At 44.3% G+C, this 15,015-nt stretch overlaps 1 protein-coding gene across 6 annotated transcripts in view; it reads right to left on the reverse strand.

Moving 5' to 3' along the window:
- NUDT13 (nudix hydrolase 13) overlaps nt 1–14,580 on the reverse strand; it is a 69,169-nt gene extending 54,589 nt beyond the window's left edge. For 2 of the 6 annotated variants that reach the window (XM_088473714.1, XM_088473676.1), the window contains exon 1: nt 14,495–14,580. The gene's annotated coding sequence lies outside the window, so the exon portion shown is untranslated. Of the gene's footprint in view, nt 1–5,950; nt 6,002–6,021; nt 6,040–6,092; nt 6,145–14,064; nt 14,118–14,494 lie in introns of those variants that run through there. The other 4 variants (XM_088473684.1, XM_088473695.1, XM_088473705.1 and 1 more) reach the window with 4 other exon arrangements.
- Nucleotides 14,581–15,015: the final 435 nt, after the last annotated feature.

The raw sequence follows: 15,015 nt of genomic DNA on the forward strand, positions 1-15,015 counted from the left end.
GCCAGGTCCTTCAGTCCGGACCAGATGTCCAAACTTGGTCTTGCCTGCCCTGCATCACCGGCAGCGGGTTGCTTAGGATACCTAAGTTTTTTCCTGGCACCCCAAGTTGCGGGAGAAAATGAAGAAGGAGCTGTTGACGTGTCACGTTCCGCTTCAGCTGACAGTGTTTTCACCAGCAGGTCTTTGCACCTCTGCAGGCTTGTGTCGGCCCGAAAGAGAGACACCACATAGGCTTTAAACCTAGGATCGAGTACGGTGCCCAAAATGTAGTGGGCTGATTTCAACAGATTGACCACCCTGGAATCCTGGCAAAGCGAAAGAAGGGCTTCATCCACAAGTCCCACATGCAGAGCGGAATCGCTCCGTCTTAGCTCCTCCTTCACTTTCTCCAGCTGCTTCTGCAAAAGCCTGATGAGGGGAATGACCTGACTCAAGCTGGCAGTGTCTGAACTGACTTCACGTGTGGCAAGTTCGAAGGGCTGGAGAACCTTGCACAACACGGAAATCATTCTCCACTGCGCTTGAGTCAGGTGCATACCCCCTCCTTTGCCTATGTCATAGGTGGATGTATAGGCTTGAATGGCCTTTTGCTGCTCCTCCATCCTCTGAAGCATATAGAGGGTTGAGTTCCACCGCGTCACAACCTCTTGCTTCAGGTGATGGCAGGGCAGGTTCAAGAGTGTTTGCTGGCGCTCCAGTCTTCGGCACGCAGTCGCTGAATGGCGAAAGTGGGCAGAAATTTTTCGGCCCACCCAAAGCGTCTCCTGCACGCCCATGTCACTTTTCAGAAAATTCTGCACCACCAAGTTTATTGTGTGAGCAAAACATGGGACGTGCTGGAATTTGCCCAGATGTAATGCCCGCAAAATATTGGTGGCGTTGTCAGATATCACAAATCCCCAGGAGAGTCTAAGTGGGGTAAGCCACTGGGCGATGATTTCCCTCAGTTTCTCTAAGAGGTTGTCGGCGGTGTGCCTCTTACTGAAACAGGTGATACACAGCGTAGCCTGCCTTGGAACGAGCTGGCGTTTCTGAGATGCTGCTACTGGTGACGCTGCTGTTGTTGCTGCGTAAGGTGATACATCTACCCAGTGGGCTGTCACAGTCATATAGTCCTTAGTCTGCCCTGTTCCACTTGTCCACTTGTCTCTGTTCCACTTGTCCACGTGGTTAAGTGGACATTGGGTACAACCGCATTTTTCAGGACACTGAGGACACTTTTTCTGACATTTCTGTACAGTCTCGGTATCGCCTGCCTAGTGAAGTGGAATCTAGACAGGATTTGGAACCGGGGACACACTACCTCCATCAATTGTCTAAATCCCACTGCACTAATGGCGGATACCGGACGCACGTCTAACACCAACATAGCAGTCAAGGCCTCAGTTATACGTTTTGCTTCAGGATGACTGCTGTCGTACTTCATCCTCCTCGCTAAGGACTGTTGGAGGGTCAATTGTTTAGTAAAAGTAGTGTTGTTCCTACTTCCTCTCTGGGATGACGAATGACTCCCAGCAGCAGCAACAGCGGCAGCAGAAGGCGTAGCAATGCAGGATCCTCCGGAGGAATCCCGGATAGGAGAGTCAGTCATGCCAGTGACATGGCCTGCAGGACTACTTCCGATCCTGGCTAAGGAGGAAATTGACGAGGAGGGAGTTGACGGTGTGGTTTGCAGGTGCTTGGATACAACAGGACAAAGGGATTTAGGTGTCCCTGGACTGCTTACGGTCTTAGCCAAAGTTTCTGAACTTGACAGTAACTTTTTATGAACGCGCTGCAGGTGACATATAAGGGAGGATGTTCCTAGGTGGTTAACGTCCCTACCCCTACTTATTTCACCTTTACATATGGTAAGACAGTTGTTGTCTGGATTTCGATAGAAAATATTGCCAGACCAAAGAGGTGGAGTGTTTGGTCTTTTGCCCAGGCATGACCGTGATGGGCTTTTTCATCCCACGGACAACAACTGTCTCCCCCGGAGCCTGATTTAAACAAACCATATCACCATCAGAATCCTCCTCGCCAACTTCCTCCTCAGCGGCAGCTACACCAATATCCTCATCCTGTTGTACTTCAACAGTGACATCTTCAATTTGCATATCAGCAAGTGGACTGTGGGTGCTCCTTTCAGTACTTGCAGAGGGCGTGCAAATGGTGGAAAGAGCCACCTCTTCCCATCCAGTGCTGGGAAGGTCAGACATCGCAACCGCCACCACACTTGGACTCTCCTTGGGGATTTGTGATATCTTCTTAGAACGCACAGTTCTTCGCTATGCTTTTTCCAACTTAACTCGTTTGATTTTTTTAGTGGGATGAGGGCTTCCATCGTCATGTGAAGCTGAACCGCTAGTCATGAACATAGGGATAGACCTTAGCCGTTCCTTGCCACTCCGTGTCAGAAATGGCATATTGGCAAGTTTACGTTTCTCCTCAGATGATTTAAATGTTTTTTTTAAGGTCATTTTCCTGAACTATGTCATTTGGGATTGTATGTGCCCTCTATTATGACATTGGGCATCGGCCTTGGCAGACAACATTGATGGCATGTTATCGTCTATGTCATGACTAGTGGCAGCAGCTTCAGCACTAGGAGGAAGTGGTTCTTGATCTTTCCCTATTTTATTTTTATCGGAGAAAGTTTGGTCCTCCATTTATGTTATATTGATATATACGTGTGGCTAAGGAGCACACAAACAGAAAATAATTTTTTATTTTTGTTGGAGACTAGTGCACTTTGTGGGTTACACCACCCTTTAAGAAATGAGCCAGCCGACCCTTTACTTATGGGACACAGGCGCTCGCTTGGCGCTGCTCCTTTGTTGATGCACGTGCAGCCACAGTGCACACAATTCACAAACACAGAAAATATTTTTTTATTTTGTTTGGAGTGCCCTTTGGGGGTTACAGCACCCTTTAACGGACAAGCCAGCCGGCCCTTTACTTATGAGACACAGGCGCACGCTTGGCGCTGCTTTGTTGATGCACGTGCGGCTACTGTGCACACAATTCACAAACACAGAAAAAATATTTATTTTTTTGCACTTGGGGGGAGCACCCCTGATGGACAGAGCACCCCCTGGACAACACTACAGCACCCCTTTAGGACTGGGACACAGCCCCTATGGACAACTGACTGCACAACACAGTACAGCCAGCCCCTATGAACTTTGGAGGAGTGGACACAGCCCCTATGGACAACAGCAGCACAGCACAACACTACACTGCACTACACTACACTACACTACACTACACAGCCCAGCCAGCCCTAACTCCCACCCTCCCTCTTCACTGTCCACAGCCGAGTGAGAAAATGGCGCTGACGCGGGTACCTTATATAGAATCCAAAACCCGCGAGACCCGGAAGGCGGGATGATGACGTTTTGCCTCGATTTCAGATCTGAGTCAGGCGGGAAAAGTCGAGCCTGACTCGGATCGGGGGGGGGGCTCGGATTTCCGAAATCCGAACCTGCTCACCCCTAGTTTGATGTAAACAATTTGTTTACAATTTGTTGGACAGTTTTGTCCATTTTCCGGCGTTTGGGAGCAAATTGCTGATTGTCATTTGCTTTCATACCATACCAGATTTTCATTCCAACCAATCAACTAGTTGGCTGCAAGATGGTCTAGTGTGTGGCCAGCTTAAGGGTCAGACAGGGATCTCATTACACACATCTTTGAGGAACTTGGAAGGAGTGCAGGCATACTTGCCTACTTTTGAAAAAGCATTTCAGGGAGATTGTGAAAGCAGCACCTATGAGCGCGGCGGTAAAGTGGGTATGTACTGCTACATCTGAGAGATGTGCCATAAACTGACATATCCAAATGTAAAACGAGCCCAATAGTAGTTAGTAAGATCTATTTGTTAATTGAAAACACACTGATTGATACTTATCAGAAAATGCCTGTAGACATAGGGATCATTGTGCCTTATAACAATGCATAGAAATTATATGAATGATCCCATTTGAATGTACATATCATTTTTTTTTTTATATAGAACAGCTTCATAATGGGGTTAAGGTGCAATCAGGGAGATTGGCAGCCTGTTCAGGGAGGCAGGGAGATTGCTACTATTTCAGGGAGTCTCCCTGACAATGAGGGAGAGTTGGCAAGTATGAGTGCAGGAGAGGTGGAAAAAGTGCAATAATGAAAGCAACAGATCTTTATATCCAAACGGTTAGGAAAAAGCACATGGAAAAGGAAGCCAGTATGGTTCACAAAAGAAGTATCAACTAGTGTGACAGCAAAAAAGAGGGCATTTAGGAAATATAAGCAGACTCAGAATAATGAAGACAAAGGTGTATCTAGTCAGAAGGAAGAAGGCCAAGAAGGTGATCAGATGTGCAAAGGCACAGGCTGAAGATAATATGGCCTAGTCCGTAAGTAAAGGGTCCACAACTTTTTTTAAGTATATAAGTGAAAGGAGAAAATCAAATGGTGGAATAATAGAAATGAAGATAGACAGTGAGTGGTAAATTTACAAAAGTGAGAGTTTTTAGAAGTGGAGATGTTGCCCATAGCAGCCAATCAGATTATACCTCTCATTTAACTAGCACCTTCTAGAAGACAATAGCTAGAATATGATTGGTTGCTATGGGCAACACCTCCACTTCTAAAATCTTTCACTTTAGTAATTTTACCCCTGAGAGTCTTGTGGAGGGAGTCAAGGCCATAGCATATCATCTAAATTATTATTTTTGCTCAGTATTCACGACAGAAGGAGAGGGAAAGATGCCACAGCTAAGTTGCAAGGATTTACATGAGGTAGATACAAGTATATTTACAGAGGAAAAGGTCCTAACAACTGACAAAACTGAAAGTGGAGAAATCAATGGAGCCAGATGGGATACATCCAAAAATACTAAAAGAGCTTAAAGAGGTGCTGGTAACACCATTAACCGAATTATTCAACCAGTCTCTAGCTACAGGAGTAATTCCAGGACTGGAAAAAAACTAGTGTAGTCCCACTGCACAAAAGTGGAAGCAAGGAAAAGTCAAGTAACTACCGACCAGAGAGCCTTACATCAGTACTGTTATTACATGTGCCGTTGCGGCTCTCTGCCTGATTGGCTCTCAGTGGTTATTCCTAACTGCCTGGACTCTGGCTGCTACGTGCAGTTACTCACCTGTTGGTAGTCTCATTACCTGACCTCAGCCTGATGGACCAATCACAGGAGACATCTCCCTTCATTAAAGATTCAAGTCTGTTCCTGCCTGCTGGTGATATTACTAATGGTGCATACACACAGTCAGACTTTTCTTCAGATCTGAAAGATAACGATTAAAAAATCGTTCATATCTGAAGGAAAATCTGACATGTCTGAACGATGAAAGATGCGCCTTCCCGATGGTCAAATAACGATATCTGACATCTGATGTGTTTGCAGACAGATTTGGACGATTCCATTCATTGCAATGCAGTAAAAAATCATTTATAGTTCAAATCGTTCATCTGACACATCGACAAATCTGACCGTGTGTATGCTCCATAAGTTTTGTTCCTAGTGGATGATCATGTGGTTGCTGGACGCTGTGCAGTTCCTCGCTTCCTAACCTTTGTTCCTGTGTCCAGTATCCTGCCGCTGTATAACTTTGCTCCCAGTCCCAGTCTACTGGGTCCTGCTGGATTCTGCCCTGTTCCTGTGTCCATCCTTACTCTGTGCCTGTGTCTTGCCAAGACCCTCCAGCTTACCTTCTGTGTCTCTTCCGGTTTGTGTCTAGTCCCAGCGTGTACCTGCCTCTGCCTGTCAGTTCTACTATATCAAGTATTGGTTCTGCATTCACCTGTCAGTTCAACTACAGTATATCAAGTATTGGTTCAGCTATAAACTCCAACCTGCATCTGCCTGCCAGTTCAACCATTTCAAGTACTGATTCTGTTACAAGCTCCAACCTGCATTCACCTGTCAGTTCAACAATATCAAGTACTGGTTCTGTTATAAACACCCACCTGCATCCTGAGTAACTGGTCTGCCACTATCAAATCCATTTCCAGCATTGCAGGTTCTACAGTATTCCCACCTGCATCCTGAGTAGCTGGCCTGCCATAATCAAATCCATATCCAGCATTGCAGCTTCAACACAATTCCTACCTGCATCCTGAGTAGCTGGCCTGCTACTATCCAGATCTACATTCTGTCTGTTTTTGTGCTTATCCACCTGTGCCAGTTAATTGCAAGTCTTCAGACCATCAAGCTAGTTTCCCAGCAGCAGACTCTAGCACACACCTGCATCTGTTTGCCTCAGCCATTAACTCCAACCTTGTCTGCTGCCATTACCCCAGGTTAAACTTTTCTATGGATCCCTGCCTATTTCATGATCCATCAGCGAACTCGAGGGGTCTCTTGTAAATAGTGCAGGTACATCCATAACAAGTAGTAGGGAAAGTAATGGAATCACTATTAAAAGAAAGATTTGTGGAACATCTCAAATACTTAAATTTACAGGATTCCAAACAGCATGGATTTACTAGGAGGAGATCATGCCAAACAAATCTTAGTGTGTTTTTTGACTGTGTGACTAAAGTAATAGATCAAGGGGGGGCTGTAGATGTAGCTTATATAGACTTTAGTAAGGCTTTTGACGTGGTCCCACATCACAGACTGATAAACTTGAAAACTTGGGACTGGATTCTAATGGTTAAATGCATAAGAACTTGGTTGCAGAATAGGAAACAGAGTTGTAGTAAATGGAATGCAGTCTCAAGAGGGAATGTTACAAGTGGTGTACCCCAAGTTTCTGTACTTGGACCAGTGCTTTTTAATTTCATTGTTGGTGACATTGCAAATAGTATTAAAGGGAAAGTATGCCTTTTGGCAGATGACACAAAAATATGCAACAGGGTAGACACACCTGGAGGGGTAAGACAAATGATGGAGGATCCAGGTAGACTAGGGGAATGATCAAGAAAATCTACAGTTTAATGCTAAAAAATGCAAAATCATGCACTCGAGTCTCAAGCACTCAAAAGCTAAATATAGTATTAAGGGTACTCTAATTGAAACTACACAGGAGGAAAGGGATCTAGGTGTCACTATTTCAGGGGACTTAAAGGCAGGTAAGCAATGTAACAAAGCAATGAGAAAGGCAAGTCAGATGCTTGGTTGCATAGGGAGAAGAATCAGTAGCAGGAAGAAAGAAGTAATAATGCCACTGTATAGGTCATTGGTACGGCCTCATCTAGAATACTGTGATCAGTTCTGGAGGCCACATCTCCAAAGGGAAGCAGTCACAAAGCTGATGGACGGAATCCCGACTGTCTAATCCCGGCAAGGGGTTAATGACAGGCGTCGCTATCCCGACGCCTGTCATTTAACCTACGCCGGGAGCCCGGCTTACGGATCGAAGGTAAGCAGTGTGCGGGGCTTAGACAGCCGCGTGGGGGTAGGGTTAGGGTTCCCAGGGGGGACTTAGGTTTAGGCGGCGGTGAAGGGGGGGTTAGGCTTAGGCACCCCTAAGGGAGGGTTAGAATTAGGTTAGTAAATACTTACCTTTGACGATCGGGATTTCCTCCTCTGCCAGGATGCCGCTATCGGGATTAGAACCGCCGGCTATGCGGCTGGCGGTAATTGTATGTATTCCCTCCAGAAGGATTAGAGACTGTACAAAGAAGGGCAACTAAAATAGAGCAAGACCTACATCACAAAGCTTACCAGGAAAGACTAAAAGATCTTAATATGTATAGTCTGGAACAGAGAAGGGAAAGGGGGGAGATGATAGAAACTTTCAAATATATCATGGGTTTTAACAAGGTACAGGAGGGAGAAATTCTTCCAAAGAAGATAAGTACTAAAACACGAGGTAGATTCAAAGGAAATGTGAGGAAAACTTAACTCACAAAAAGGGTAGTAGACAAGTGGAATAGCCTCCCATCAGAGGTGGTAGAGGCTTATACAGTAGAGCAATTTAAACATGCTTGGGATAGACATCAGAATATCCTTACAAAGAACTGAGGAGCACATAGGGTTGAGGTTACCAACATGTAAAAAAAAGCCAGACTAGATGGGCCGAGTGGTTCTTATCTGCCGTGAAATTCTATGTTTCTATCTTCTGGCCATAAGATTAGTGAAAAAAAAGTGGTAGTTTGGTTTTCCCCCGCAACTCAATTACACCTTCCTTTTAATCTCAGACGGCAGATGCATGCAGCACAGAGCTTTTCCCTGTTCATTCAATGGGGTTCACAACATGTAGACACATCATTGAAATAAATGGGCTATTGAATTGTATAAGTGATGTTCTGCTATGTCCCCGTCCTCTAATATCTCTTACCAGCACTAGAGATATGGAGCCTGTGGGGTAAACAGGGGGTAAATGAACATGGGTTTCCCCTGCTAAGGAAACCAGCAAAAGGCCAGACAGTTTAGTCCAGTCACACTTTAACAAGGTGTCACAGTGTGAACCAGCACCTGCCTGTACAGTGTGGGGCAGAAGCCATTGGGCCTGAACTGAGTTGTATGTAATGCATCTGCAATTCCGTACACCCACAGCGATTGCAAATCCTCTGTGTCTCTGCTGCCATATTCTATATCGTATGCATCTTTGCAATCACATTGCCTCCAGCCATCCGGCTGCAAAAGCAGCTGTCATCACTATCAACAGCACTTATAGCTACTCCAGTCCAAGCAAGGTGCAGATGGTGCGATTGAAATTGGCGTACGTACGATCCAGAATATAGTGCAACTTTGGCTTCTAAGCCCACTACACACTTCTCTTAGGAACAAACAACCAGTTGCTGCCTGGCTCCCACCGAGTGAGATGAGATGCGTACAACTCAGAGGGATAGATGTACTAAGCCTTGGCGAGAGAAAAAATGGAAAGAGATAAAGTACCAATCAATCATCTCCTAACTGTCACTTTAGAGGCTTTGGGCCAGATGTACTAAGCTCTGGAAAGTGATAAAATGTAGAGGGATAAGATACAAACCAATCAGCTCCTAACTGTCATTTTTCAAACACAGCCTGTAACATGACACTTGGGAGCTGAGTGGCTGGCAGTTTATCACTCTCCAGCTTGCTAAAATTCACCACATGCTGCTGAATTGGAATTTTGCATGTAACTCAGAATCCAGGCCGTCTTAGTGGAAAGGTGGAGGGCACATCACAAATCAGGGTTCTCTCACCTTTCAAAGATCACAGTCATGCAACAAAAACACTGCTGATCTTTCCTGAGGGTACAATGGTAATATACAAGTTTTAATAAGACACACACATACATTTTTTTTAATATAGGGCCTGTACACTAGTCACACTGCCGTTGTGCCTTTGTACACATTGGCTATGCGATAATATGCTGATGTTGCAGGAGACATCTGGTATAAATGATAATAATAATAATAATAATAATAATAATATAAAAAGACACCTCCTGCCGGCTTCTGCGATACCATGCTGCGTCCGAAGGAATTAAATTATACACTCAAAGTTGAGTGATTATTTGTGTTATCTTAGGTACACACCCAGAAGGTTTATTTGAAACAGTTTTATAAACACTATTTGTAATCACAAATAAAACAAATTATTATTATTTTTCACTTAATTCTACCTATGTAAATCCTAGCCCAAATAGATACCCCTCTCTAATAGTGGGTGGAGATTTTAACAGTCGACAAACCAACTCTAGATAAATCCACCTCTCCCTCCAAACTGAGAGGTTACTATCCGAGTTAAGTGCACCCTCTGGGGCTTACAGTGCGAGGTAGTGACAGTAATAGCTCAGGGCAGAGCTGCAGCCACGCGGTTAGTCCCATGGCTAAATGAATCTGCCTGTTACAATACATCTGACAAAATGATTGCGTTCTTTGTAGGATTGGGCACCACGGAGAAGAGCACACGGTCAGCAAAGGAGAACGAAGTTAGGTATTCCACAAGGGAAAACGAGTGTAAACTACCCGTGCCTCTCATACAAAGCATGTACAATTAGTATACGGGAACCCACATCCTAGGAAGACATAGCTCATCTTTTAGATACAGGGTGGTTCAAGAGAAGGGGTGCCAATGTGCAGTCTCCATGCGGGCCCGCCACTCTCACCAACACATGTCCCCATGCGCCAATGTCCGAGAAAATGGCGAGGGCCCCATTTTTCTAGTGATTTCTGTAGTGCAAATATGTAGATCTCTGGAAACATGGCGGCGCTGTCCGAAAGGAAGTATCATGAAAGAATGCAGGAAGTGGCCAGGGTCCACCGCACACCCTGCATATATTATACTGTTCATATAAGGAAGCCAACAGATGGACAAAGCGGCTAAAGAGGAGTTACAGTAAAGAGGAGTTACAGTAAAGTCATGCCAACTGTTAGCAGGTTAAAAACCCATAGGCTGCAAAAGGGTGTTTAAAGACAAGTGTAATATGTGGCCTGAGTCAGAGTTATACGCTAATATAAGTGCATTTGCGGATTTTACCGCTAGGCAATTGCTAAAATATGCTACTGGATCAGCCGGCAGAATTTGTATTGAGACGCCCACCTGATCCCTCGCAGCTTCCCTCAACTGCGTACACAAATGCAGCATCGGAGGCAGATCCTCAAAACATCGACTCTTGGAGTGAGTCTATGGTCACTCAGAATGGATGTGGTAATTGTGACGCTGGAGCTTTGTTCTCTGTGTGCGCAATTGCATTCGCTGGCTAGCACACGCCCAGGAAACTGCCCCGACACGCCCATGTTTTGGCCGGAACTCCCTGTAACCACCCACAAAACGGTCTCTTGCTGTCAATCAATTGTGAGTGATTCCTCACAGTGTGCATGATCGCAATTAATCTGCAGCACAACGCAGCTGTGACGCATGCGCAGACCACCGATAATCGCTCAAGTGCGTGAACATCGGAATAGTGTTCAACTCTGAATCAGGTCCATAGATACAAACTTGACTGGTGCAAAGCTGTTAAGATGGGATGTTGGAGTATAGCAAGGCAAAGTACTGCATGATAAGCTGGATTGGAGGGACAGTGGCTGACACGGTAATACCGGTAATTCTCAAGTAATACCTTGTAGTTTTCTTTATTATGACAGTGCTCTTTGGTATACCTTCTTCCTGTTAATCCTCCATGTTATGTTATAAAGTTTTATATAGACTGGGGCACAGTACATTTTATTTAATATCGTCCATGCAAGTTAGTGATGTATGGCTACTGTAATATATGCTGATGTGCGCAACAGAACACTGTTAAACTGAATCCCCCCTTAGCTTCACTTGAATGAAGTGAGCATTATATCTATTATGCAGGGTACATAATAACCGTTCATTGCATGTGTCTGTTTTGACAATGCAAAAAGGGACAGAGCCTTGATGAAAGGGGACGGGACATATCAGCAGACCTACTGTATGGTGCCTTGTTTATAAAATGTTAAGTATCAGTTGGAAAAAAAAACAAATTGGCTCTTGTATGTCATAGAACAAGCACATTCTGCCATGTTACTTATGCTGGGCATACACTCTACAATTATCTGTCAGATATCTGTCTGGTGGGAAGGAAAATCTGGTCCGTTTTCTAGTATTTGGGAGCAAATTTCTATTGTTATTTGCTCCCATACATTACCAGGTTTTCATTCCAGCCAGCCAGATTGGACAGATATCTTATTATTATTATCCTTTATTTATATGGCGCCACAAAGGTTCCGCAGCGCCTTACACAGTACATAAATGAGCACACAAGAAAAATAGTTATTAGCCATACAATACAAGGCAGGACAAGGACATGGTTTATAGACATAGCTGCATAACACAAGCAGCAGGACATAAGCAACCAAGTGTTAGGTGCTGTTGTGGGGAGTTAGGAGTAAATGCTAGTATATGTAGGGGGAGGAGAAGCACGAGGGACGAGGGCCCTGCTCGTGAAAGCTTACATTCTAAAGGGGAGGGGCAGACAGACGGGGCGACAGAGAGGGGTAGATAGTGAGGAAGGAGCATGGAGCAGTGGGTTAGGATTTGTGCTGTGGAATGTGTGTGCATAAGATGACCTGATATGTCAAAATTAAGTCCTTCATTCATATATCTCTATGTCAACAAATAGATTTTGATTATGTGTTATTTACATGAGAGATGTACAAAATATAGTTGTAGCACTTTAATTATTGTGTGTTACATTGTAGCATCTAAATACATCCTGATAGAAAATGCAGCTATTATGGGACTGTCCCGCCATCCTAATACAGTAGTGACTACTTTAGTCCCAGCATCCGGTGCTATGTCCGGTGCTATGCCATGCTCCTCTGAGTAGGTGCATTTCACATGCTAGACCCATGCACAAATTGGTGCAGCCATGCCCAACATGTTGTGGTCCCTCAGGTTGTAGTTGTACCTGGGCTCAGAATTTCTCTTGGCAGCCCTGGAGGTGACAGGCAGAACCAGTAGGGCATAGTGGTGGGGTAACAAGGCCATGGATGGAGAGAGGTGGTTGAGAGTGGAGGGACAGGAAAGATGAGGGAAAGAAGCAGAGGGTTGGAAGGGAGACTGAGGAGAGAAAAAAGGGGGAACAGCAAGTGGAGAAGACAAGAGGAGGAGGATAGGGAAGGACAAAGCAGAGGATTATGTGGGCACTGTATAAGGGGGATGTTTGAAGAAAGGGCGTTCATACTGTGGACGAGGTAATAAGTGAAATTAAAACTGGAGTTAAATGTTCAGAAATACAGGTAAAAGACCAGTGCTGCTAATGTATGAGCACAGCTCCAACAGTGATATATAAAGAGAGGTGTGTGAGTAGTGGGTGCAGGAATTAGTTATTAAAAGAATGATTAAGGTGAATGTATGTGACGCAAAGGAAAAAGGTAATACAAACAAGATTTTTTTGTAGTATGAAGGGAAAAATATCATGTACAGAGCCCATCCAGTCAGAAATGTTATGAACAACAAAGATCAATCAATAGGAGCAGCAGCAGATAGGGGGGGTTCTTGCAATGTCCAAGCAGTGAGTGCAGCAAGGATTGTCCTGGGTATACTACTCATATAACAGCAGATGGTGAATTTGGTAACACATAAATATGTTGCTTGATGTTGTTCAGAAGGTGTTCTGGCTTTGAGGATGTTTTCCCTCAGTTTTCTTGACAGATAATTGCATAGTGTATGGTATGCCCAGCATTAGTAATAATATTGGACATGTTACCTATTCATTCTCAGCAGCTTTTGTTTTGCACATTGTTTAATATTTGGAAAAGTAAAGATGAGGATGGAGCGAGAATGGAGGGATTGAACTTTGGCAACCAAAGCAATAGATATGACAACAAATGTCAGTTATATCAAACTTGATTATACATACAAAATAAGACAAAACTATCACAGTTTGAAAACACATGATAAAAATATGGATAGTTCCTATAAAGCACACCCTTTTGAATGGATAATTCAATATGGTGGAGATAGAGAGAGAGAGGGAGAGAAGGGGAGAAAGAGAAATGTCGAACACATGTGAATGTTCAGGCGATCTTGCGACGGTCCAATACAACACAACAATATACAGTTTGTATCTACATACATTGCGTTGACACAATATATTGTTACATGATTGATATTACTGCAACCACATCGTCCCGTCTGATGTGCAGCTCATCAGATGGAAAGATGCGACCACACAATGAATTGGAGGTACACACTATATGATGGCCGTTGTAATCGATCACGGAGCACAAGATTGTCAAATATATAGTAAAGTGTGTACCCAGCTTAAAGCCGGGAACACAGTATACATTATATCGCACAATATATAATTCCAACACGGACCGGAACGATATATCGTATGTGTACGCCATATCGCGCGTGCACGCAGCTTGTTCATCACATCGTCCCATCTGCTGTGCTGCATGGCAGATGAGACTATGCAAAGAACTACGCGGTGCTTTTAAATACAACATGGAACGACATATCGCGCCGTTGTACACCCCATCCTGCAGTGTGTATGGACAGCGCAAAGTATTGTTACATTGCGTCTTTGGGCACACCATTGTGTAGTGCGTACCCAGCTGAAGAGAGAACATAAGATTGACAGAGTGAAAGAAAGATATACTCCCACTGATATATGGGTATTTGTCAATAATTACCCAAATATACAGCAAAAACAAAATTAACATAGCCTTACCATTACCATACTGTCCCCTTAAACCGGGACACTCATGAATTACACAGGTTCTGTGGCTGGCTGACTTCAAGTCTACATTTCACCTGGTATTAATCAGCCATAGAACCTGTGTAATTCCTGAGTTTCTCGGTTTAAAGGGATAGTATGGTAAGCCAGAGTAACATTACACCTACATATGTGTGTGCTCACATATCTCATCATACGCTAGTTTGTGTAATAAAAATGAACCACAATTACTAAATTGTATCAACGATGCGGCATTGATAAGTCCGCTAAATAACTATACATGGTAAGCAAACACAATAAATGCATTATTATATGACGGAATGATGTGACATGGCAAAAACATACTGTGAGTGCATTACACCATACACAAATATTAATTTACTTTAATTCATTCTCTGAGCGCATTAATGTGATTGTAACTTACTTCCGTCTCTCACACTAACAACAACCTTCAGGCAGCACACACTACGCCTGGCGCAGACTGCGGGGTGTATGGGAAATGTAGTCCTGATGTGCGCACTGCTCAGGCGGAGGGTGGAGAGGAAATACTACATTTACCACAGGGCTGTTCGGCTCTCCCGGCTATTGCTGTCAACCTCTCATGTAACCTCCTATACTACAACGTGGTGGAAGTTTGTACGTGTGTGGCAACTGGCAAGTCACAAAACTTTTATCAGTTACTGTATATTTCAAGTTCAGTCGTAAGTGGTGCAATAGATCTATTCCAATCACTGTATTTATATATATATAACTTTATTATGATGCAGTCAGTGTATTGCGAAACATCCATCGCTGAACTGTGGGCCTAATTCAGACCCGCTCGCGAGCGCTGAGCGCTCGCAAGCGGGTCGATGGTGCCCTAATGCACATGCGCACGACAGAGGGAGCTCCGTCGTGTGCATGCGCGAGACCCGCATAGCGACAGCCAAGCTGTCGCTATGGGTC

Source organism: Taudactylus pleione, unplaced genomic scaffold, assembly GCF_031769625.1.
Source record: "Taudactylus pleione unplaced genomic scaffold, aTauple2 ptg000016l, whole genome shotgun sequence".
Lineage (NCBI taxonomy): Eukaryota > Metazoa > Chordata > Amphibia > Anura > Myobatrachidae > Taudactylus > Taudactylus pleione.